This window comes from Rhinoderma darwinii, chromosome 2 (genome assembly GCF_050947455.1).
Source record: "Rhinoderma darwinii isolate aRhiDar2 chromosome 2, aRhiDar2.hap1, whole genome shotgun sequence".
Lineage (NCBI taxonomy): Eukaryota > Metazoa > Chordata > Amphibia > Anura > Rhinodermatidae > Rhinoderma > Rhinoderma darwinii.
In genome coordinates this window covers 187,343,622-187,369,978 of record NC_134688.1, presented here as the reverse complement: position 1 = coordinate 187,369,978, position 26,357 = coordinate 187,343,622, and positions in this window count along the sequence as shown.

The window sequence follows — 26,357 nt, the reverse complement described above, 5'->3', positions numbered from 1 at the left end:
TCTTCTTCCTACAACAAATTACCCATTCTTTGCACACAGTGTGAGAAAGAATTAGGGGCACAACGCCAATTTGAACTAAAACACATTTGCCGACTCATCATGCAACAAACTTCTATATATTCTGGACTATCAGGCTGAGAAAAATGTATTTAACAACATGTATGTAAGCCTTCAGGACATTCACACATGCTGTTAAAAGAAAAAAATCCGGCCTCCTCCTACCCCTTCAGCCGGCCATTCCATCTCCAGGATTGGTGCATTTTTTAGAAGTGTTATCACACCAAAAATTCCTATCATGTAGGTGAAAGATAGGAAAGTGCCTGATGGCCCAGAAAGTACGACACTCTCGAACGCAATTGGTGTCCATATCTACCTACATGTGATTCTCCATGATCCGATGGGGACGTAGCGCGATGTTTCTCTTCATCCTATGGAGACGCGTTCTACTGGTACCAATATTAGTACACTATTCCTCTTCTTCCTACAACAAATTACCCATTCTTTGCCCACAATGTGAGAAAGAATTAGGGGCACAACGCCAATTCGAATTGAAACACATTCGTCGACTGTACGTGCGACAAACTTCTATATATTCTGGACTATCAGGCTGAGAAAAATGTATTTAACAACATGTATGTAAGCCTTCAGGACATTCACACATGCTGTTAAAAGAAAAAAATCCGGCCCCTTCTACCCCTTCAGCCGGCCATTCCATCTCCAGAATTGGTGCATTTTTTAGAAGTGTAATCACATCAAAAATTCCTATCATGTAGGTGAAAGATAGGATAGAGCCTGATGGCCCAGAAAGTACGACGTTCTCGAACGCAATTGGTGTCCATATCTACCTAAATGTGATTCTCCATGATACGACGGGGGCGTAGCGCACCATATTCCTCTTCATCCTATGGAGGCGCGTTCTTCTGGTACCAATATTAGTACACTATTCCTCTTCTTCCTACAACAAATTACCCATTCTTTGCCCACAGTGTGAGAAAGAATTAGGGGCACAACGCCAATTCGAACTAAAACACATTTGCCGACTCAACATGCAACAAATTTCTATATATTCTGGACTATCAGGCTGAGAAAAATGTATTTAACAACATGTATGGAAGCCTTCAGGACATTCACACATGCTGTTAAAAGAAAAAAATCCGGCCTCCTCCTACCCCTTCAGCCGGCCATTCCATCTCCAGAATTGGTGCATTTTTTAGAAGAGTTATCACACCAAAAATTCCTATCATGTAGGTGAAAGATAGGAAAGTGCCTGATGGCACAGAAAGTACGACACTCTCGAACGCAATTGGTGTCCATATCTACCTAAATGTGATTCTCCATGATTCGATGAGGGCGTAGCGCGATGTTCCTCTTCATCCTATGGAGGCGCGTTCTTCTGGTACCAATATTAGTACACTATTCCTCTTCTTCCTACAACAAATTACCCATTCTTTGCCCACAATGTGAGAAAGAATTAGGGGCACAACGCCAATTCGAACTAAAACACATTTGGCGACTCAACATGCAACAAACTTCTATATATTCTGGACTATCAGGCTGAGAAAAATGTATTTAACAACATGTATGTAAGCCTTCAGGACATTCACACATGCTGTTAAAAGAAAAAAATCCGGCCTCCTCCTACCCCTTCAGCCGGCCATTCCATCTCCAGAATTGGTGCATTTTAAAGAAGTGTTATCACACCAAAAATTCCTATCATGTAGGTGAAAGATAGGAAAGTGCCTGATGGCCCTGAAAGTACGACGCTCTCAAACGCAATTGATGTCCATATCTACCTAAATGTGATTCTCCATGATCCGACTGGGGCGTAGTGCACCATATTCCTCTTCATCCTATGGAGGCGCATTCTTATGGTACCAATATTAGTACACTATTCCTCTTCTTCCTACAACAAATTACCCATTCTTTGCACACAGTGTGAGAAAGAATTAGGGGCACAACGCCAATTTGAACTAAAACACATTTGCCGACTCAACATGCAACAAACTTCTATATATTCTGGACTATCAGGCTGAGAAAAATGTATTTAACAACATGTATGTAAGCCTTCAGGACATTCACACATGCTGTTAAAAGAAAAAAATCCGGCCTCCTCCTACCCCTTCAGCCGGCCATTCCATCTCCAGAATTGGTGCATTTTTTAGAAGTGTTATCACACCAAAAATTCCTATCATGTAGGTGAAAGATAGGAAAGTGCCTGATGGCCCAGAAAGTACGACACTCTCGAACGCAATTGGTGTCCATATCTACCTAAATGTGATTCTCCATGATCCAATGGGGGCGTAGCGCGATGTTCCTCTTCATCCTACGGAAGCACGTTCTTCTGGTACCAATATTAGTACACTATTCCTCTTCTTCCTACAAGAAATTACCCATTCTTTGCCCACAATGTGAGAAAGAATTAGGGGCACAACGTCAATTCGAACTAAAACTCATTTGGCGACTCAACATGCAACAAACTTCTATATATTCTGGACTATCAGGCTGAGAAAAATGTATTTAACTAATGTATGTAAGCCTTCAGGACATTCACACATGCTGTTAAAAGAAAAAAATACGGCCTCCTCCTACCCCTTCAGCCGGCCATTCCATCTCCAGAATTGGTGCATTTTTTAGAAGAGTTATCACACCAAAAATTCCTATCATGTAGGTGAAAGATAGGAAAGTGCCTGATGGCACAGAAAGTACGACACTCTCGAACGCAATTGGTGTCCATATCTACCTAAATGTGATTCTCCATGATTCGATGAGGGCGTAGCGCGATGTTCCTCTTCATCCTATGGAGGCGCGTTCTTCTGGTACCAATATTAGTACACTATTCCTCTTCTTCCTACAACAAATTACCCATTCTTTGCCCACAATGTGAGAAAGAATTAGGGGCACAACGCCAATTCGAACTAAAACACATTTGGCGACTCAACATGCAACAAACTTCTATATATTCTGGACTATCAGGCTGAGAAAAATGTATTTAACAACATGTATGTAAGCCTTCAGGACATTCACACATACTGTTAAAAGAAAAAAATCCGGCCTCCTCCTACCCCTTCAGCCGGCCATTCCATCTCCAGAATTGGTGCATTTTAAAGAAGTGTTATCACACCAAAAATTCCTATCATGTAGGTGAAAGATAGGAAAGTGCCTGATGGCCCTGAAAGTACGACGCTCTCAAACGCAATTGATGTCCATATCTACCTAAATGTGATTCTCCATGATCCGACTGGGGCGTAGCGCACCATATTCCTCTTCATCCTATGGAGGCGCGTTCTTATGGTACCAATATTAGTACACTATTCCTCTTCTTCCTACAACAAATTACCCATTCTTTGCACACAGTGTGAGAAAGAATTAGGGGCACAACGCCAATTTGAACTGAAACACATTTGCCGACTCAACATGCAACAAACTTCTATATATTCTGGACTATCAGGCTGAGAAAAATGTATTTAACAACATGTATGTAAGCCTTCAGGACATTCACACATGCTGTTAAAAGAAAAAAATCCGGCCTCCTCCTACCCCTTCAGCCGGCCATTCCATCTCCAGAATTGGTGCATTTTTTACAAGTGTTATCACACCAAAAATTCCTATCATGTAGGTGAAAGATAGGAAAGTGCCTGATGGCCCAGAAAGTACGACACTCTCGAACGCAATTGGTGTCCATATCTACCTAAATGTGATTCTCCATGATCCAATGGGGGCGTAGCGCGATGTTCCTCTTCATCCTACGGAAGCACGTTCTTCTGGTACCAATATTAGTACACTATTCCTCTTCTTCCTACAACAAATTACCCATTCTTTGCCCACAATGTGAGAAAGAACTAGAGGGCACAACGCCAATTCGAACTAAAACACATTTGGCGACTCAACATGCAACAAACTTCTATATATTCTGGACTATCAGGCTGAGAAAAATGTATTTAACAACATGTATGTAAGCCTTCAGGACATTCACACATGCTGTTAAAAGAAAAAAATCTGGCCTCCTCCTACCCCTTCAGCCGGCCATTCCATCTCCAGAATTGGTGCATTTTTTAGAAGTGTTATCACACCAAAAATTCCTATCATGTAGGTGAAAGATAGGAAAGTGCCTGATGGCCCAGAACGTACGACGCTCTCGAACGCAATTGGTGTCCATATCTACCTAAATGTGATTCTCCATGATACGACGGGGGCGTAGCGCACCATATTCCTCTTCATCCTATGGAGGCGCGTTCTTCTGGTACCAATATTTGTACACTATTCCTCTTCTTCCTACAACAAATTACCCATTCTTTGCCCACAATGTGAGAAAGAATTAGGGGCACAACGCCAATTCGAACTAAAACACATTCGCCGAATCAACGTGTGACAAACTTCTATATATTCTGGACTATCAGGCTGAGAAAAATGTATTTAACAACATGTATGTAAGCCTTCAGGACATTCACACATGCTGTTAAAGGAAAAAAATCCGGCCTCCTCCTACCCCTTCAGCCGGCCATTCCATCTCCAGAATTGGTGCATTTTTTAGAAGAGTTATCACACCAAAAATTCCTATCATGTAGGTGAAAGATAGGAAAGTGCCTGATGGCCCAGAAAGTACGACGCTCTCAAACGCAATTGGTGTCCATATCTACCTAAATGTGATTCTCCATGATCCGACTGGGGCGTAGCGCACCATATTCCTCTTCATCCTATGGAGGCGCGTTCTTCTGGTACCAATATTAGTACACTATTCCTCTTCTTCCTACAACAAATTACCCATTCTTTGCCCACAGTGTGAGAAAGAATTAGGGGCACAACGCCAATTCGAACTAAAACACATTTGCCGACTCAACATGCAACAAATTTCTATATATTCTGGACTATCAGGCTGAGAAAAATGTATTTAACAACATGTATGTAAGCCTTCAGGACATTCACACATGCTGTTAAAAGAAAAAAATCCGGCCTCCTCCTACCCCTTCAGCCGGCCATTCCATCTCCAGAATTGGTGCATTTTTTAGAAGTGTTATCACACCAAAAATTCCTATCATGTAGGTGAAAGATAGGAAAGTGCCTGATGGCCCAGAAAGTACGATACTCTCGAACGCAATTGGTGTCCATATCTACCTAAATGTGATTCTCCATGATCCGATGGGGGCGTAGCGCGATGTTCCTCTTCATCCTACGGAAGCACGTTCTTCTGGTACCAATATTAGTACACTATTCCTCTTCTTCCTACAACAAATTACCCATTCTTTGCCCACAATGTGAGAAAGAACTAGGGGCACAACGCCAATTCGAACTAAAACACATTTGGCGACTCAAAAGGCAACAAATTTCTATATATTCTGGACTATCAGGCTGAGAAAAATGTATTTAACAACATGTATGTAAGCCTTCAGGACATTCACACATGCTGTTAAAAGAAAAAAATCCGGCCTCCTCCTACCCCTTCAGCCGGCCATTCCATCTCCAGGATTGGTGCATTTTTTAGAAGTGTTATCACACCAAAAATTCCTATCATGTAGGTGAAAGATAGGAAAGTGCCTGATGGCCCAGAAAGTACGACACTCTCGAACGCAATTGGTGTCCATATCTACCTACATGTGATTCTCCATGATCCGATGGGGGCGTAGCGCGATGTTTCTCTTCATCCTATGGAGACGCGTTCTACTGGTACCAATATTAGTACACTATTCCTCTTCTTCCTACAACAAATTACCCATTCTTTGCCCACAATGTGAGAAAGAATTAGGGGCACAACGCCAATTCGAATTGAAACACATTCGTCGACTGTACGTGCGACAAACTTCTATATATTCTGGACTATCAGGCTGAGAAAAATGTATTTAACAACATGTATGTAAGCCTTCAGGACATTCACACATGCTGTTAAAAGAAAAAAATCCGGCCCCTTCTACCCCTTCAGCCGGCCATTCCATCTCCAGAATTGGTGCATTTTTTAGAAGTGTAATCACATCAAAAATTCCTATCATGTAGGTGAAAGATAGGATAGAGCCTGATGGCCCAGAAAGTACGACGTTCTCGAACGCAATTGGTGTCCATATCTACCTAAATGTGATTCTCCATGATACGACGGGGGCGTAGCGCACAATATTCCTCTTCATCCTATGGAGGCGCGTTCTTCTGGTACCAATATTAGTACACTATTCCTCTTCTTCCTACAACAAATTACCCATTCTTTGCCCACAGTGTGAGAAAGAATTAGGGGCACAACGCCAATTCGAACTAAAACACATTTGCCGACTCAACATGCAACAAATTTCTATATATTCTGGACTATCAGGCTGAGAAAAATGTATTTAACAACATGTATGTAAGCCTTCAGAACATTCACACATGCTGTTAAAAGAAAAAAATCTGGCCTCCTCCTACCCCTTCAGCCGGCCATTCCATCTCCAGAATTGGTGCATTTTTTAGAAGTGTTATCACACCAAAAATTCCTATCATGTAGGTGAAAGATAGGAAAGTGCCTGATGGCCCAGAAAGTACGACACTCTCGAACGCAATTGGTGTCCATATCTACCTAAATGTGATTCTCCATGATCCAATGGGGGCGTAGCGCGATGTTCCTCTTCATCCTACGGAAGCACGTTCTTCTGGTACCAATATTAGTACACTATTCCTCTTCTTCCTACAACAAATTACCTATTCTTTGCCCACAATGTGAGAAAGAATTAGGGGCACAACGCCAATTCGAACTAAAACACATTTGGCGACTCAACATGCAACAAACTTCTATATATTCTGGACTATCAGGCTGAGAAAAATGTATTTAACAACATGTATGTAAGCCTTCAGGACATTCACACATGCTGTTAAAAGAAAAAAATCCGGCCTCCTCCTACCCCTTCAGCCGGCCATTCCATCTCCAGAATTGGTGCATTTTTTAGAAGTGTTATCACACCAAAAATTCCTATCATGTAGGTGAAAGATAGGAAAGTGCCTGATGGCCCAGAAAGTATGACACTCTCGAACGCAATTGGTGTCCATATCTACCTAAATGTGATTCTCCATGATCCGATGGGGGGTAGCGCGATGTTTCTCTTCATCCTATGGAGGCACGTTCTACTGGTACCAATATTAGTACACTATTCCTCTTCTTCCTACAACAAATTACCCATTCTTTGCCCACAATGTGAGAAAGAACTAGGGGCACAACGCCAATTCGAACTAAAACACATTTGGCGACTCAACATGCAACAAACTTCTATATATTCTGGACTATCAGGCTGAGAAAAATGTATTTAACAACATGTATGTAAGCCTTCAGGACATTCACACATGCTGTTAAAAGAAAAAAATCCGGCCTCCTCCTACCCCTTCAGCCGGCCATTCCATCTCCAGAATTGGTGCATTTTTTAGAAGTGTTATCACACCAAAAATTCCTATCATGTAGGTGAAAGATAGGAAAGTGCCTGATGGCCCAGAAAGTACGACGCTCTCGAACGCAATTGGTGTCCATATCTACCTAAATGTGATTCTCCATGATACGACGGGGGCGTAGCGCACCATATTCCTCTTCATCCTATGGAGGCGCGTTCTTCTGGTACCAATATTTGTACACTATTCCTCTTCTTCCTACAACAAATTACCCATTCTTTGCCCACAATGTGAGAAAGAATTAGGGGCACAACGCCAATTCGAACTAAAACACATTCGCCGAATCAACGTGTGACAAACTTCTATATATTCTGGACTATCAGGCTGAGAAAAATGTATTTAACAACATGTATGTAAGCCTTCAGGACATTCACACATGCTGTTAAAAGAAAAAAATCCGGCCTCCTCCTACCCCTTCAGCCGGCCATTCCATCTCCAGAATTGGTGCATTTTTTAGAAGAGTTATCACACCAAAAATTCCTATCATGTAGGTGAAAGATAGGAAAGTGCCTGATGGCCCAGAAAGTACGATGCTCTCAAATGCAATTGGTGTCCATATCTACCTAAATGTGATTCTCCATGATCCGACTGGGGCGTAGCGCACCATATTCCTCTTCATCCTATGGAGGCGCGTTCTTCTGGTACCAATATTAGTACACTATTCCTCTTCTTCCTACAAGAAATTACCCATTCTTTGCCCACAATGTGAGAAAGAATTAGGGGCACAACGTCAATTCGAACTAAAACTCATTTGGCGACTCAACATGCAACAAACTTCTATATATTCTGGACTATCAGGCTGAGAAAAATGTATTTAACTAATGTATGTAAGCCTTCAGGACATTCACACATGCTGTTAAAAGAAAAAAATCCGGCCTCCTCCTACCCCTTCAGCCGGCCATTCCATCTCCAGAATTGGTGCATTTTTTAGAAGAGTTATCACACCAAAAATTCCTATCATGTAGGTGAAAGATAGGAAAGTGCCTGATGGCACAGAAAGTACGACACTCTCGAACGCAATTGGTGTCCATATCTACCTAAATGTGATTCTCCATGATTCGATGAGGGCGTAGCGCGATGTTCCTCTTCATCCTATGGAGGCGCGTTCTTCTGGTACCAATATTAGTACACTATTCCTCTTCTTCCTACAACAAATTACCCATTCTTTGCCCACAATGTGAGAAAGAATTAGGGGCACAACGCCAATTCGAACTAAAACACATTTGGCGACACAACATGCAACAAACTTCTATATATTCTGGACTATCAGGCTGAGAAAAATGTATTTAACAACATGTATGTAAGCCTTCAGGACATTCACACATGCTGTTAAAAGAAAAAAATCCGGCCTCCTCCTACCCCTTCAGCCGGCCATTCCATCTCCAGAATTGGTGCATTTTAAAGAAGTGTTATCACACCAAAAATTCCTATCATGTAGGTGAAAGATAGGAAAGTGCCTGATGGCCCTGAAAGTACGACGCTCTCAAACGCAATTGATGTCCATATCTACCTAAATGTGATTCTCCATGATCCGACTGGGGCGTAGCGCACCATATTCCTCTTCATCCTATGGAGGCGCGTTCTTATGGTACCAATATTAGTACACTATTCCTCTTCTTCCTACAACAAATTACCCATTCTTTGCACACAGTGTGAGAAAGAATTAGGGGCACAACGCCAATTTGAACTAAAACACATTTGCCGACTCAACATGCAACAAACTTCTATATATTCTGGACTATCAGGCTGAGAAAAATGTATTTAACAACATGTATGTAAGCCTTCAGGACATTCACACATGCTGTTAAAAGAAAAAAATCCGGCCTCCTCCTACCCCTTCAGCCGGCCATTCCATCTCCAGAATTGGTGCATTTTTTACAAGTGTTATCACACCAAAAATTCCTATCATGTAGGTGAAAGATAGGAAAGTGCCTGATGGCCCAGAAAGTACGACACTCTCGAACGCAATTGGTGTCCATATCTACCTAAATGTGATTCTCCATGATCCAATGGGGGCGTAGCGCGATGTTCCTCTTCATCCTACGGTAGCACGTTCTTCTGGTACCAATATTAGTACACTATTCCTCTTCTTCCTACAACAAATTACCCATTCTTTGCCCACAATGTGAGAAAGAATTAGGGGCACAACGCCAATTCGAACTAAAACACATTTGGCGACTCAACATGCAACAAACTTCTATATATTCTGGACTATCAGGCTGAGAAAAATGTATTTAACAACATGTATGTAAGCCTTCAGGACATTCACACATGCTGTTAAAAGAAAAAAATCCGGCCTCCTCCTACCCCTTCAGCCGGCCATTCCATCTCCAGAATTGGTGCATTTTTTAGAAGTGTTATCACACCAAAAATTCCTATCATGTAGGTGAAAGATAGGAAAGTGCCTGATGGCCCAGAAAGTATGACACTCTCGAACGCAATTGGTGTCCATATCTACCTAAATGTGATTCTCCATGATCCGATGGGGGGTAGCGCGATGTTTCTCTTCATCCTATGGAGGCACGTTCTACTGGTACCAATATTAGTACACTATTCCTCTTCTTCCTACAACAAATTACCCATTCTTTGCCCACAATGTGAGAAAGAACTAGGGGCACAACGCCAATTCGAACTAAAACACATTTGGCGACTCAACATGCAACAAACTTCTATATATTCTGGACTATCAGGCTGAGAAAAATGTATTTAACAACATGTATGTATCCCTTCAGGACATTCACACATGCTGTTAAAAGAAAAAAATCTGGCCTCCTCCTACCCCTTCAGCCGGCCATTCCATCTCCAGAATTGGTGCATTTTTTAGAAGTGTTATCACACCAAAAATTCCTATCATGTAGGTGAAAGATAGGAAAGTGCCTGATGGCCCAGAACGTACGACGCTCTCGAACGCAATTGGTGTCCATATCTACCTAAATGTGATTCTCCATGATACGACGGGGGCGTAGCGCACTATATTCCTCTTCATCCTATGGAGGCGCGTTCTTCTGGTACCAATATTTGTACACTATTCCTCTTCTTCCTACAACAAATTACCCATTCTTTGCCCACAATGTGAGAAAGAATTAGGGGCACAACGCCAATTCGAACTAAAACACATTCGCCGAATCAACGTGTGACAAACTTCTATATATTCTGGACTATCAGGCTGAGAAAAATGTATTTAACAACATGTATGTAAGCCTTCAGGACATTCACACATGCTGTTAAAGGAAAAAAATCCGGCCTCCTCCTACCCCTTCAGCCGGCCATTCCATCTCCAGAATTGGTGCATTTTTTAGAAGAGTTATCACACCAAAAATTCCTATCATGTAGGTGAAAGATAGGAAAGTGCCTGATGGCCCAGAAAGTACGACGCTCTCAAACGCAATTGGTGTCCATATCTACCTAAATGTGATTCTCCATGATCCGACTGGGGCGTAGCGCACCATATTCCTCTTCATCCTATGGAGGCGCGTTCTTCTGGTACCAATATTAGTACACTATTCCTCTTCTTCCTACAACAAATTACCCATTCTTTGCCCACAGTGTGAGAAAGAATTAGGGGCACAACGCCAATTCGAACTAAAACACATTTGCCGACTCAACATGCAACAAATTTCTATATATTCTGGACTATCAGGCTGAGAAAAATGTATTTAACAACATGTATGTAAGCCTTCAGGACATTCACACATGCTGTTAAAAGAAAAAAATCCGGCCTCCTCCTACCCCTTCAGCCGGCCATTCCATCTCCAGAATTGGTGCATTTTTTAGAAGTGTTATCACACCAAAAATTCCTATCATGTAGGTGAAAGATAGGAAAGTGCCTGATGGCCCAGAAAGTACGATACTCTCGAACGCAATTGGTGTCCATATCTACCTAAATGTGATTCTCCATGATCCGATGGGGGCGTAGCGCGATGTTCCTCTTCATCCTACGGAAGCACGTTCTTCTGGTACCAATATTAGTACACTATTCCTCTTCTTCCTACAACAAATTACCCATTCTTTGCCCACAATGTGAGAAAGAACTAGGGGCACAACGCCAATTCGAACTAAAACACATTTGGCGACTCAAAAGGCAACAAATTTCTATATATTCTGGACTATCAGGCTGAGAAAAATGTATTTAACAACATGTATGTAAGCCTTCAGGACATTCACACATGCTGTTAAAAGAAAAAAATCCGGCCTCCTCCTACCCCTTCAGCCGGCCATTCCATCTCCAGGATTGGTGCATTTTTTAGAAGTGTTATCACACCAAAAATTCCTATCATGTAGGTGAAAGATAGGAAAGTGCCTGATGGCCCAGAAAGTACGACACTCTCGAACGCAATTGGTGTCCATATCTACCTACATGTGATTCTCCATGATCCGATGGGGGCGTAGCGCGATGTTTCTCTTCATCCTATGGAGACGCGTTCTACTGGTACCAATATTAGTACACTATTCCTCTTCTTCCTACAACAAATTACCCATTCTTTGCCCACAATGTGAGAAAGAATTAGGGGCACAACGCCAATTCGATTTGAAACACATTCGTCGACTGTACGTGCGACAAACTTCTATATATTCTGGACTATCAGGCTGAGAAAAATGTATTTAACAACATGTATGTAAGCCTTCAGGACATTCACACATGCTGTTAAAAGAAAAAAATCCGGCCCCTTCTACCCCTTCAGCCGGCCATTCCATCTCCAGAATTGGTGCATTTTTTAGAAGTGTAATCACATCAAAAATTCCTATCATGTAGGTGAAAGATAGGATAGAGCCTGATGGCCCAGAAAGTACGACGTTCTCGAACGCAATTGGTGTCCATATCTACCTAAATGTGATTCTCCATGATACGACGGGGGCGTAGCGCACCATATTCCTCTTCATCCTATGGAGGCGCGTTCTTCTGGTACCAATATTAGTACACTATTCCTCTTCTTCCTACAACAAATTACCCATTCTTTGCCCACAGTGTGAGAAAGAATTAGGGGCACAACGCCAATTCGAACTAAAACACATTTGCCGACTCAACATGCAACAAATTTCTATATATTCTGGACTATCAGGCTGAGAAAAATGTATTTAACAACATGTATGGAAGCCTTCAGGACATTCACACATGCTGTTAAAAGAAAAAAATCCGGCCTCCTCCTACCCCTTCAGCCGGCCATTCCATCTCCAGAATTGGTGCACTTTTTAGAAGAGTTATCACACCAAAAATTCCTATCATGTAGGTGAAAGATAGGAAAGTGCCTGATGGCACAGAAAGTACGACACTCTCGAACGCAATTGGTGTCCATATCTACCTAAATGTGATTCTCCATGATTCGATGAGGGCGTAGCGCGATGTTCCTCTTCATCCTATGGAGGCGCGTTCTTCTGGTACCAATATTAGTACACTATTCCTCTTCTTCCTACAACAAATTACCCATTCTTTGCCCACAATGTGAGAAAGAATTAGGGGCACAACGCCAATTCGAACTAAAACACATTTGGCGACTCAACATGCAACAAACTTCTATATATTCTGGACTATCAGGCTGAGAAAAATGTATTTAACAACATGTATGTAAGCCTTCAGGACATTCACACATGCTGTTAAAAGAAAAAAATCCGGCCTCCTCCTACCCCTTCAGCCGGCCATTCCATCTCCAGAATTGGTGCATTTTAAAGAAGTGTTATCACACCAAAAATTCCTATCATGTAGGTGAAAGATAGGAAAGTGCCTGATGGCCCTGAAAGTACGACGCTCTCAAACGCAATTGATGTCCATATCTACCTAAATGTGATTCTCCATGATCCGACTGGGGCGTAGCGCACCATATTCCTCTTCATCCTATGGAGGCGCATTCTTATGGTACCAATATTAGTACACTATTCCTCTTCTTCCTACAACAAATTACCCATTCTTTGCACACAGTGTGAGAAAGAATTAGGGGCACAACGCCAATTTGAACTAAAACACATTTGCCGACTCAACATGCAACAAACTTCTATATATTCTGGACTATCAGGCTGAGAAAAATGTATTTAACAACATGTATGTAAGCCTTCAGGACATTCACACATGCTGTTAAAAGAAAAAAATCCGGCCTCCTCCTACCCCTTCAGCCGGCCATTCCATCTCCAGAATTGGTGCATTTTTTAGAAGTGTTATCACACCAAAAATTCCTATCATGTAGGTGAAAGATAGGAAAGTGCCTGATGGCCCAGAAAGTACGACACTCTCGAACGCAATTGGTGTCCATATCTACCTAAATGTGATTCTCCATGATCCAATGGGGGCGTAGCGCGATGTTCCTCTTCATCCTACGGAAGCACGTTCTTCTGGTACCAATATTAGTACACTATTCCTCTTCTTCCTACAACAAATTACCCATTCTTTGCCCACAATGTGAGAAAGAATTAGGGGCACAACGCCAATTCGAACTAAAACACATTTGGCGACTCAACATGCAACAAACTTCTATATATTCTGGACTATCAGGCTGAGAAAAATGTATTTAACAACATGTATGTAAGCCTTCAGGACATTCACACATGCTGTTAAAAGAAAAAAATCCAGCCTCCTCCTACCCCTTCAGCCGGCCATTCCATCTCCAGAATTGGTGCATTTTTTAGAAGTGTTATCACACCAAAAATTCCTATCATGTAGGTGAAAGATAGGAAAGTGCCTGATGGCCCAGAAAGTATGACACTCTCGAACGCAATTGGTGTCCATATCTACCTAAATGTGATTCTCCATGATCCGATGGGGGGTAGCGCGATGTTTCTCTTCATCCTATGGAGGCACGTTCTACTGGTACCAATATTAGTACACTATTCCTCTTCTTCCTACAACAAATTACCCATTCTTTGCCCACAATGTGAGAAAGAACTAGGGGCACAACGCCAATTCGAACTAAAACACATTTGGCGACTCAGCATGCAACAAACTTCTATATATTCTGGACTATCAGGCTGAGAAAAATGTATTTAACAACATGTATGTAAGCCTTCAGGACATTCACACATGCTGTTAAAAGAAAAAAATCCGGCCTCCTCCTACCCCTTCAGCCGGCCATTCCATCTCCAGAATTGGTGCATTTTTTAGAAGTGTTATCACACCAAAAATTCCTATCATGTAGGTGAAAGATAGGAAAGTGCCTGATGGCCCAGAAAGTACGACGCTCTCGAACGCAATTGGTGTCCATATCTACCTAAATGTGATTCTCCATGATACGACGGGGGCGTAGCGCACCATATTCCTCTTCATCCTATGGAGGCGCGTTCTTCTGGTACCAATATTTGTACACTATTCCTCTTCTTCCTACAACAAATTACCCATTCTTTGCCCACAATGTGAGAAAGAATTAGGGGCACAACGCCAATTCGAACTAAAACACATTCGCCGAATCAACGTGTGACAAACTTCTATATATTCTGGACTATCAGGCTGAGAAAAATGTATTTAACAACATGTATGTAAGCCTTCAGGACATTCACACATGCTGTTAAAAGAAAAAAATCCGGCCTCCTCCTACCCCTTCAGCCGGCCATTCCATCTCCAGAATTGGTGCATTTTTTAGAAGAGTTATCACACCAAAAATTCCTATCATGTAGGTGAAAGATAGGAAAGTGCCTGATGGCCCAGAAAGTACGACGCTCTCAAACGCAATTGGTGTCCATATCTACCTAAATGTGATTCTCCATGATCCGACTGGGGCGTAGCGCACCATATTCCTCTTCATCCTATGGAGGCGCGTTCTTCTGGTACCAATATTAGTACACTATTCCTCTTCTTCCTACAAGAAATTACCCATTCTTTGCCCACAATGTGAGAAAGAATTAGGGGCACAACGTCAATTCGAACTAAAACACATTTGGCGACTCAACATGCAACAAACTTCTATATATTCTGGACTATCAGGCTGAGAAAAATGTATTTAACTAATGTATGTAAGCCTTCAGGACATTCACACATGCTGTTAAAAGAAAAAAATCCGGCCTCCTCCTACCCCTTCAGCCGGCCATTCCATCTCCAGAATTGGTGCATTTTTTACAAGTGTTATCACACCAAAAATTCCTATCATGTAGGTGAAAGATAGGAAAGTGCCTGATGGCCCAGAAAGTACGACGCTCTCGAACGCAATTGGTGTCCATATCTACCTAAATGTGATTCTCCATGATACGACGGGGGCGTAGCGCACCATATTCCTCTTCATCCTATGGAGGCGCGTTCTTCTGGTACCAATATTAGTACACTATTCCTCTTCTTCCTACAACAAATTACCCATTCTTTGCCCACAGTGTGAGAAAGAATTAGGGGCACAACGCCAATTCCATCTCCAGAATTGGTGCATTTTTTAGAAGTGTAATCACATCAAAAATTCCTATCATGTAGGTGAAAGATAGGATAGAGCCTGATGGCCCAGAAAGTACGACACTCTCGAACGCAATTGGTGTCCATATCTACCTAAATGTGATTCTCCATGATACGACGGGGGCGTAGCGCGATGTTTCTCTTCATCCTATGGAGGCGCGTTCTACTGGTACCAATATTAGTACACTATTCCTCTTCTTCCTACAACAAATTACCCATTCTTTGCCCACAATGTGAGAAAGAACTAGGGGCACAACGCCAATTCGAACTAAAACACATTTGGCGACTCAACATGCAACAAACTTCTATATATTCTGGACTATCAGGCTGAGAAAAATTTATTTAACAACATGTATGTAAGCCTTCAGGACATTCGCAAATGCTGTTAAAAGAAAAAAATCCGGCCTCCTCCTACCCCTTCAGCCGGCCATTCCATCTCCAGAATTGGTGCATTTTTTAGAAGAGTTATCACACCAAAAATTCCTATCATGTAGGTGAAAGATAGGAAAGTGCCTGATGGCACAGAAAGTACGACACTCTCGAACGCAATTGGTGTCCATATCTACCTAAATGTGATTCTCCATGATTCGATGAGGGCGTAGCGCGATGTTCCTCTTCATCCTATGGAGGCGCGTTCTTCTGGTACCAATATTAGTACACTATTCCTCTTCTTCCTACAACAAATTACCCATTCTTTGCCCACAATGTGAGAAAGAATTAGGGGCACAACGCCAATTCGAACTAAAACACATTTGGCGACTCAACAGGCAACAAATTTCTATATATTCTGGACTATCAGGCTGAGAAAAATGTATTTAACAACATGTATGTAAGCCTTCAGGACATTCACACATGCTGTTAAAAGAAAAAAATCCGGCCTCCTCCTACCCCTTCAGCCGGCCATTCCATCTCCAGAATTGGTGCATTTTTTTAGAAGTGTTATCACACCAAAAATTCCTATCATGTAGGTGAAAGATAGGAAAGTGCCTGATGGCCCAGAAAGTACGACACTCTCGAACGCAATTGGTGTCCATATCTACCTACATGTGATTCTCCATGATCCGATGGGGGCGTAGCGCGATGTTTCTCTTCATCCTATGGAGGCGCGTTCTACTGGTACCAATATTAGTACACTATTCCTCTTCTTCCTACAACAAATTACCCATTCTTTGCCCACAATGTGAGAAAGAATTAGGGGCACAACGCCAATTCGAATTGAAACACATTCGTCGACTGTACGTGCGACAAACTTCTATATATTCTGGACTATCAGGCTGAGAAAAATGTATTTAACAACATGTATGTAAGCCTTCAGGACATTCACACATGCTGTTAAAAGAAAAAAATCCGGCCTCCTCCTACCCCTTCAGCCGGCCATTCCATCTCCAGAATTGGTGCATTTTAAAGAAGTGTTATCACACCAAAAATTCCTATCATGTAGGTGAAAGATAGGAAAGTGCCTGATGGCCCTGAAAGTACGACGCTCTCAAACGCAATTGATGTCCATATCTACCTAAATGTGATTCTCCATGATCCGACTGGGGCGTAGCGCACCATATTCCTCTTCATCATATGGAGGCGCGTTCTTATGGTACCAATATTAGTACACTATTCCTCTTCTTCCTACAACAAATTACCCATTCTTTGCACACAGTGTGAGAAAGAATTAGGGGCACAACGCCAATTTGAAGCTAAAACACATTTGCCGACTCAACATGCAACAAACTTCTATATATTCTGGACTATCAGGCTGAGAAAAATGTATTTAACAACATGTATGTAAGCCTTCAGGACATTCACACATGCTGTTAAAAGAAAAAAATCCGGCCTCCTCCTACCCCTTCAGCCGGCCATTCCATCTCCAGAATTGGTGCATTTTTTAGAAGTGTTATCACACCAAAAATTCCTATCATGTAGGTGAAAGATAGGAAAGTGCCTGATGGCCCAGAAAGTATGACACTCTCGAACGCAATTGGTGTCCATATCTACCTAAATGTGATTCTCCATGATCCGATGGGGGCGTAGCGCGATGTTTCTCTTCATCCTATGGAGGCGCGTTCTACTGGTACCAATATTAGTACACTATTCCTCTTCTTCCTACAACAAATTACCCATTCTTTGCCCACAATGTGAGAAAGAATTAGGGGCACAACGCCAATTCGAACTAAAACACATTCGCCGAATCAACGTGTGACAAACTTCTATATATTCTGGACTATCAGGCTGAGAAAAATGTATTTAACAACATGTATGTAAGCCTTCAGGACATTCACAAATGCTGTTAAAAGAAAAAAATCCGGCCTCCTCCTACCCCTTCAGCCGGCCATTCCATCTCCAGAATTGGTGCATTTTTTAGAAGTGTTATCACACCAAAAATTCCTATCATGTAGGTGAAAGATAGGAAAGTGCCTGATGGCCCAGAAAGTACGATACTCTCGAACGCAATTGGTGTCCATATCTACCTAAATGTGATTCTCCATGATTCGATGAGGGCGTAGCGCGATGTTCCTCTTCATCCTATGGAGGCGCGTTCTTCTGGTACCAATATTAGTACACTATTCCTCTTCTTCCTACAACAAATTACCCATTCTTTGCCCACAATGTGAGAAAGAATTAGGGGCACAAAGCCAATTCGAACTAAAACACATTTGGCGACTCAACAGGCAACAAATTTCTATATATTCTGGACTATCAGGCTGAGAAAAATGTATTTAACAACATGTATGTAAGCCTTCAGGACATTCACACATGCTGTTAAAATAAAAAATCCGGCCTCCTCCTACCCCTTCAGCCGGCCATTCCATCTCCAGAATTGGTGCATTTTTTAGAAGTGTTATCACACCAAAAATTCCTATCATGTAGGTGAAAGATAGGAAAGTGCCTGATGGCCTAGAAAGTACGACACTCTCGAACGCAATTGGTGTCCATATCTACCTAAATGTGATTTTCCATGATCCGATGGGGGCGTAGCTCGATGTTTCTCTTCATCCTATGGAGGCGCGTTCTACTGGTACCAATATTAGTACACTATTCCTCTTCTTCCTACAACAAATTACCCATTCTTTGCCCACAATGTGAGAAAGAATTAGGGGCACAACGCCAATTCGAACTAAAACACATTTGCCGACTCAACATGTGACAAACTTCTATATATTCTGGACTATCAGGCTGAGAAAAATGTATTTAACAACATGTATGTAAGCCTTCAGGACATTCACACATGCTGTTAAAAGAAAAAAATCCGGCCTCCTCCTTCTCCTTCAGCCGGCCATTCCATCTCCAGAATTGGTGCATTTTAAAGAAGTGTTATCACACCAAAAATTCCTATCATGTAGGTGAAAGATAGGAAAGTGCCTGATGGCCCTGAAAGTACGACGCTCTCAAACGCAATTGATGTCCATATCTACCTAAATGTGATTCTCCATGATCCGACTGGGGCGTAGCGCACCATATTCCTCTTCATCCTATGGAGGCGCGTTCTTATGGTACCAATATTAGTACACTATTCCTCTTCTTCCTACAACAAATTACCCATTCTTTGCACACAGTGTGAGAAAGAATTAGGGGCACAACGCCAATTTGAACTAAAACACATTTGCCGACTCAACATGCAACAAACTTCTATATATTCTGGACTATCAGGCTGAGAAAAATGTATTTAACAACATGTATGTAAGCCTTCAGGACATTCACACATGCTGTTAAAAGAAAAAAATCCGGCCTCCTCCTACCCCTTCAGCCGGCCATTCCATCTCCAGAATTGGTGCATTTTTTAGAAGTGTTATCACACCAAAAATTCCTATCATGTAGGTGAAAGATAGGAAAGTGCCTGATGGCCCAGAAAGTATGACACTCTCGAACGCAATTGGTGTCCATATCTACCTAAATGTGATTCTCCATGATCCGATGGGGGCGTAGCGCGATGTTTCTCTTCATCCTATGGAGGCGCGTTCTACTGGTACCAATATTAGTACACTATTCCTCTTCTTCCTACAACAAATTACCCATTCTTTGCCCACAATGTGAGAAAGAATTAGGGGCACAACGCCAATTCGAACTAAAACACATTCGCCGAATCAACGTGTGACAAACTTCTATATATTCTGGACTATCAGGCTGAGAAAAATGTATTTAACAACATGTATGTAAGCCTTCAGGACATTCACAAATGCTGTTAAAAGAAAAAAATCCGGCCTCCTCCTACCCCTTCAGCCGGCCATTCCATCTCCAGAATTGGTGCATTTTTTAGAAGTGTTATCACACCAAAAATTCCTATCATGTAGGTGAAAGATAGGAAAGTGCCTGATGGCCCAGAAAGTACGATACTCTCGAACGCAATTGGTGTCCATATCTACCTAAATGTGATTCTCCATGATTCGATGAGGGCGTAGCGCGATGTTCCTCTTCATCCTACGGAAGCACGTTCTTCTGGTACCAATATTAGTACACTATTCCTCTTCTTCCTACAACAAATTACCCATTCTTTGCCCACAATGTGAGAAAGAATTAGGGGCACAACGCCAATTCGAACTAAAACACATTTGGCGACTCAACAGGCAACAAATTTCTATATATTCTGGACTATCAGGCTGAGAAAAATGTATTTAACAACATGTATGTAAGCCTTCAGGACATTCACACATGCTGTTAAAAGAAAAAAATCCGGCCTCCTCCTACCCCTTCAGCCGGCCATTCCATCTCCAGAATTGGTGCATTTTTTAGAAGTGTTATCACACCAAAAATTCCTATCATGTAGGTGAAAGATAGGAAAGTGCCTGATGGCCCAGAAAGTATGACACTCTCGAACGCAATTGGTGTCCAAATCTACCTAAATGTGATTCTCCATGATCCGATGGGGGGTAGCGCGATGTTTCTCTTCATCCTATGGAGGCGCGTTCTACTGGTACCAATATTAGTACACTATTCCTCTTCTTCCTACAACAAATTACCCATTCTTTGCCCACAATGTGAGAAAGAACTAGGGGCACAACGCCAATTCGAACTAAAACACATTTGGCGACTCAACATGCAACAAACTTCTATATATTCTGGACTATCAGGCTGAGAAAAATGTATTTAACAACATGTATGTAAGCCTTCAGGACATTCACACATGCTGTTAAAAGAAAAAAATCCGGCCTCCTCCTACCCCTTCAGCCGGCCATTCCATCTCCAGAATTGGTGCATTTTTTAGAAGTGTTATCACACCAAAAATTCCTATCATGTAGGTGAAAGATAGGAAAGTGCCTGATGGCCCAGAAAGTACGACGCTCTCGAACGCAATTGGTGTCCATATCTACCTAAATGTGATTCTCCATGATACGACGGGGGCGTAGCGCACCATATTCCTCTTCATCCTATGGAGGCGCGTTCTTCTGGTACCAATATTTGTACACTATTCCTCTTCTTCCTACAACAAATTACCCATTCTTTGCCCACAATGTGAGAAAGAATTAGGGGCACAACGCCAATTCGAACTAAAACACATTCGCCGAATCAACGTGTGACAAACTTCTATATATTCTGGACTATCAGGCTGAGAAAAATGTATTTAACAACATGTATGTAAGCCTTCAGGACATTCACACATGCTGTTAAAAGAAAAAAATCCGGCCTCCTCCTACCCCTTCAGCCGGCCATTCCATCTCCAGAATTGGTGCATTTTTTAGAAGAGTTATCACACCAAAAATTCCTATCATGTAGGTGAAAGATAGGAAAGTGCCTGATGGCCCAGAAAGTACGACGCTCTCAAACGCAATTGGTGTCCATATCTACCTAAATGTGATTCTCCATGATCCGACTGGGGCGTAGCGCACCATATTCCTCTTCATCCTATGGAGGCGCGTTCTTCTGGTACCAATATTAGTACACTATTCCTCTTCTTCCTACAAGAAATTACCCATTCTTTGCCCACAATGTGAGAAAGAATTAGGGGCACAACGTCAATTCGAACTAAAACACATTTGGCGACCAACATGCAACAAACTTCTATATATTCTGGACTATCAGGCTGAGAAAAATGTATTTAACTAATGTATGTAAGCCTTCAGGACATTCACACATGCTGTTAAAAGAAAAAAATCCGGCCTCCTCCTACCCCTTCAGCCGGCCATTCCATCTCCAGAATTGGTGCATTTTTTACAAGTGTTATCACACCAAAAATTCCTATCATGTAGGTGAAAGATAGGAAAGTGCCTGATGGCCCAGAAAGTACGACGCTCTCGAACGCAATTGGTGTCCATATCTACCTAAATGTGATTCTCCATGATACGATGGGGGCGTAGCGCACCATATTCCTCTTCATCCTACGGAAGCACGTTCTTCTGGTACCAATATTAGTACACTATTCCTCTTCTTCCTACAACAAATTACCCATTCTTTGCCCACAGTGTGAGAAAGAATTAGGGGCACAACGCCAATTCGAACTAAAACACATTTGGCGACTCAACATGCAACAAACTTCTATATATTCTGGACTATCAGGCTGAGAAAAATGTATTTAACAACATGTATGTAAGCCTTCAGGACATTCACACATGCTGTTAAAAGAAAAAAATCCGGCCTCCTCCTACCCCTTCAGCCGGCCATTCCATCTCCAGAATTGGTGCATTTTAAAGAAGTGTTATCACACCAAAAATTCCTATCATGTAGGTGAAAGATAGGAAAGTGCCTGATGGCCCCGAAAGTACGACGCTCTCAAACGCAATTGATGTCCATATCTACCTAAATGTGATTCTCCATGATCCGACTGGGGCGTAGCGCACCATATTCCTCTTCATCCTATGGAGGCGCGTTCTTATGGTACCAATATTAGTACACTATTCCTCTTCTTCCTACAACAAATTACCCATTCTTTGCACACAGTGTGAGAAAGAATTAGGGGCACAACGCCAATTTGAACTAAAACACATTTGCCGACTCATCATGCAACAAACTTCTATATATTCTGGACTATCAGGCTGAGAAAAATGTATTTAACAACATGTATGTAAGCCTTCAGGACATTCACACATGCTGTTAAAAGAAAAAAATCCGGCCTCCTCCTACCCCTTCAGCCGGCCATTCCATCTCCAGAATTGGTGCATTTTTTAGAAGTGTTATCACACCAAAAATTCCTATCATGTAGGTGAAAGATAGGAAAGTGCCTGATGGCCCAGAAAGTACGACACTCTCGAACGCAATTGGTGTCCATATCTACCTAAATGTGATTCTCCATGATCCAATGGGGGCGTAGCGCGATGTTCCTCTTCATCCTACGGAAGCACGTTCTTCTGGTACCAATATTAGTACACTATTCCTCTTCTTCCTACAACAAATTACCCATTCTTTGCCCACAATGTGAGAAAGAATTAGGGGCACAACGCCAATTCGAACTAAAACACATTTGGCGACTCAACATGCAACAAACTTCTATATATTCTGGACTATCAGGCTGAGAAAAATGTATTTAACAACATGTATGTAAGCCTTCAGGACATTCACACATGCTGTTAAAAGAAAAAAATCCGGCCTCCTCCTACCCCTTCAGCCGGCCATTCCATCTCCAGAATTGGTGCATTTTTTAGAAGTGTTATCACACCAAAAATTCCTATCATGTAGGTGAAAGATAGGAAAGTGCCTGATGGCCCAGAAAGTATGACACTCTCGAACGCAATTGGTGTCCATATCTACCTAAATGTGATTCTCCATGATCCGATGGGGGGTAGCGCGATGTTTCTCTTCATCCTATGGAGGCACGTTCTACTGGTACCAATATTTGTACACTATTCCTCTTCTTCCTACAACAAATTACCCATTCTTTGCCCACAATGTGAGAAAGAATTAGGGGCACAACGCCAATTCGAACTAAAACACATTCGCCGAATCAACGTGTGACAAACTTCTATATATTCTGGACTATCAGGCTGAGAAAAATGTATTTAACAACATGTATGTAAGCCTTCAGGACATTCACACATGCTGTTAAAGGAAAAAAATCCGGCCTCCTCCTACCCCTTCAGCCGGCCATTCCATCTCCAGAATTGGTGCATTTTTTAGAAGAGTTATCACACCAAAAATTCCTATCATGTAGGTGAAAGATAGGAAAGTGCCTGATGGCCCAGAAAGTACGACTGTGATGGCAGGAAGGAGGTGAAGGGAAAGTGAGCCCTAATCTACCCACCGCCCTGTCCCTGCCTACTTGCAACGACCCGCCCTAGGCGACGAGGTACAACTGGGCGGCGGTCCCTACGCTGTCTAAGTGCACAGGAAAACAAACAGGGAACACGCAAGGGAAGGGGCAGTAGCCACGGAACGCCACGAGGAAACGGAGCGGCGAACGAACAGTCAGGACCAGGACGAAGTGAGTAACCCGAGCGGGCACGGAGACAGAAGAAAGCCAGGGGCAAAGCAAAGCAAGACAAGGGGAACTGCAGCAAGGCAGAAGCACGGCAGAAGCAGGCTGGAGCAAGCAGCAGTGGGGCCAGGAATCCAAAAGAATAACAAGCAATGAGGAAGAGAAAACTGCAGGTATAAATGGACAGGGGGCGGAGCTAACTCTGACTGACCAGGCCGCGATAGGCTCTCCCACTCCTGAGCCTGCCACCCTGATTGGTGGGAGCCGGTGTCAGTCTAAGAGGTCTGGCCTCAGGTGTCGACTGATTAACCCTGGGAGTCTCCACAGACGTAGTGCCTGGCAGATCCATTACAGTACTCCCCCTTTTATGAGGGGCCACCGGACCCTTACTAAGAGGACCCGGTTTAGTGGGGAAGAGAAGGTGGAACCTCCTGACCAATACCCCAGCGTGAACATCTCGAGCAGGTACCCAAGTCCTCTCCTCCGGCCCGTATCCTCTCCAATGGACCAGGTACTGGAGGGAGCCCTGGATCATCCTACTGTCCACAATCTTGGCCACCTCGAATTCCACCCCCTCAGGGGTGAGAACGGGAACAGGAGGTTTCCTAGAGGGGGACCAGGACGGGGAGCAGCGTTTAAGGAGGGAGGCATGAAAGACGTCGTGTATGCGGAAGGATGGGGGCAGCTCCAGACGGAAGGATACAGGGTTGAGGACTTCAATGACCTTATAAGGCCCAATAAATCGGGGAGCAAACTTCCTGGACGAGACCTTAAGGCGCAAGTTCCTGGACGACAACCAGACCAAATCCCCGACGACAAACCGGGGGTTAGCAGAACGTCTACTATCTGCCTGAATCTTTTGTGCGCTCTGGGACGCCTCTAGGTTCTTCTGAACCTGGGCCCAGACAGTGCACAGTTCCCGATGAACATCCTCTACCTCAGGATTATTGGAACAACCAGGGGAGACGGAGGAGAACCTTGGGTTAAACCCGAAATTACAGAAAAACGGGGAGACCCCTGACGAGTTACTGACCCGGTTATTCAGGGAAAATTCAGCAAGGGGAAGGAATGAGACCCAATCGAATTGACAGTCAGAGATGAAACACCTTAAATATTGTTCCAGGGATTGGTTGGTCCTTTCCGTTTGGCCGTTAGTTTCGGGATGGAAGGCGGAGGAGAAGGACAGATCAATCTCCAACTTTTTACAAAAGGCTCTCCAAAATAAGGAAACAAATTGTACCCCTCTGTCCGAAACGATATTGACTGGGGCCCCATGGAGACGCAGGATGTGCTTCACAAACAAAGAAGCTAACGTCTTGGCGTTAGGTAGCTTCTTAAGGGGCACAAAGTGGCACATCTTGCTGAAGCGGTCGACTACCACCCACACCACCGACTTGCCCTGAGATGGAGGCAAATCGGTGATAAAATCCATGGAGATATGGGTCCAAGGTCTCTGGGGAATGGGCAAGGGACGTAGTAGGCCCGCAGGTCGGGACCTAGGGGTTTTGGACCTAGCGCAAACCTCACAAGCGGCGACGTAAGCCCTAACATCTTTAGGCAACCCAGGCCACCAATAGTTTCTGGTAATGAGGTGTTTGGTGCCCAAGATGCCAGGATGACCAGATAGAGCGGAGTCATGGTTTTCCCTGAGTACCCTCAGCCGGTATTGCAGGGGAACAAACAGTTTGTCCCCAGGGGCGTTCCCGGGAGCTGCACCCTGATCAGCCGCGATATCAGAAGCTAAATCAGAATCCGTGGCAGAGACGATTATACCAGGGGGTAAAATACAAGCGGGATCCTTCTCGGAAGGAGGATTGGCCATGAAACTACGTGACAGAGCATCAGCCTTAATATTCTTGGACCCAGCCCTATAGGTAACCAAGAAATTAAATCTGGTAAAGAATAGTGCCCACCGAGCTTGTCTAGGATTAAGCCTCCGGGCCGATTCTAGGAAAACCAGATTCTTGTGATCCGTAAGGACCGTTACCTGGTGTCTGGCCCCCTCCAGGAAGTGCCGCCACTCCTCAAAAGCCCATTTAATGGCTAGAAGTTCGCGGTTGCCAATATCATAGTTACACTCCGTGGGCGAAAACTTCCTAGAGAAGTAAGCACAGGGGCGGAGATGGGTGAGGGAGCTGGTACCCTGGGACAAGACGGCCCCCACTCCCACCTCGGAAGCGTCAACCTCCACAATAAATGGCTCCTCTTGGTTGGGCTGAATCAGCACGGGGGCCGAGATAAAGCACTTCTTGAGAGTCTCAAAGGCCTGGACGGCCT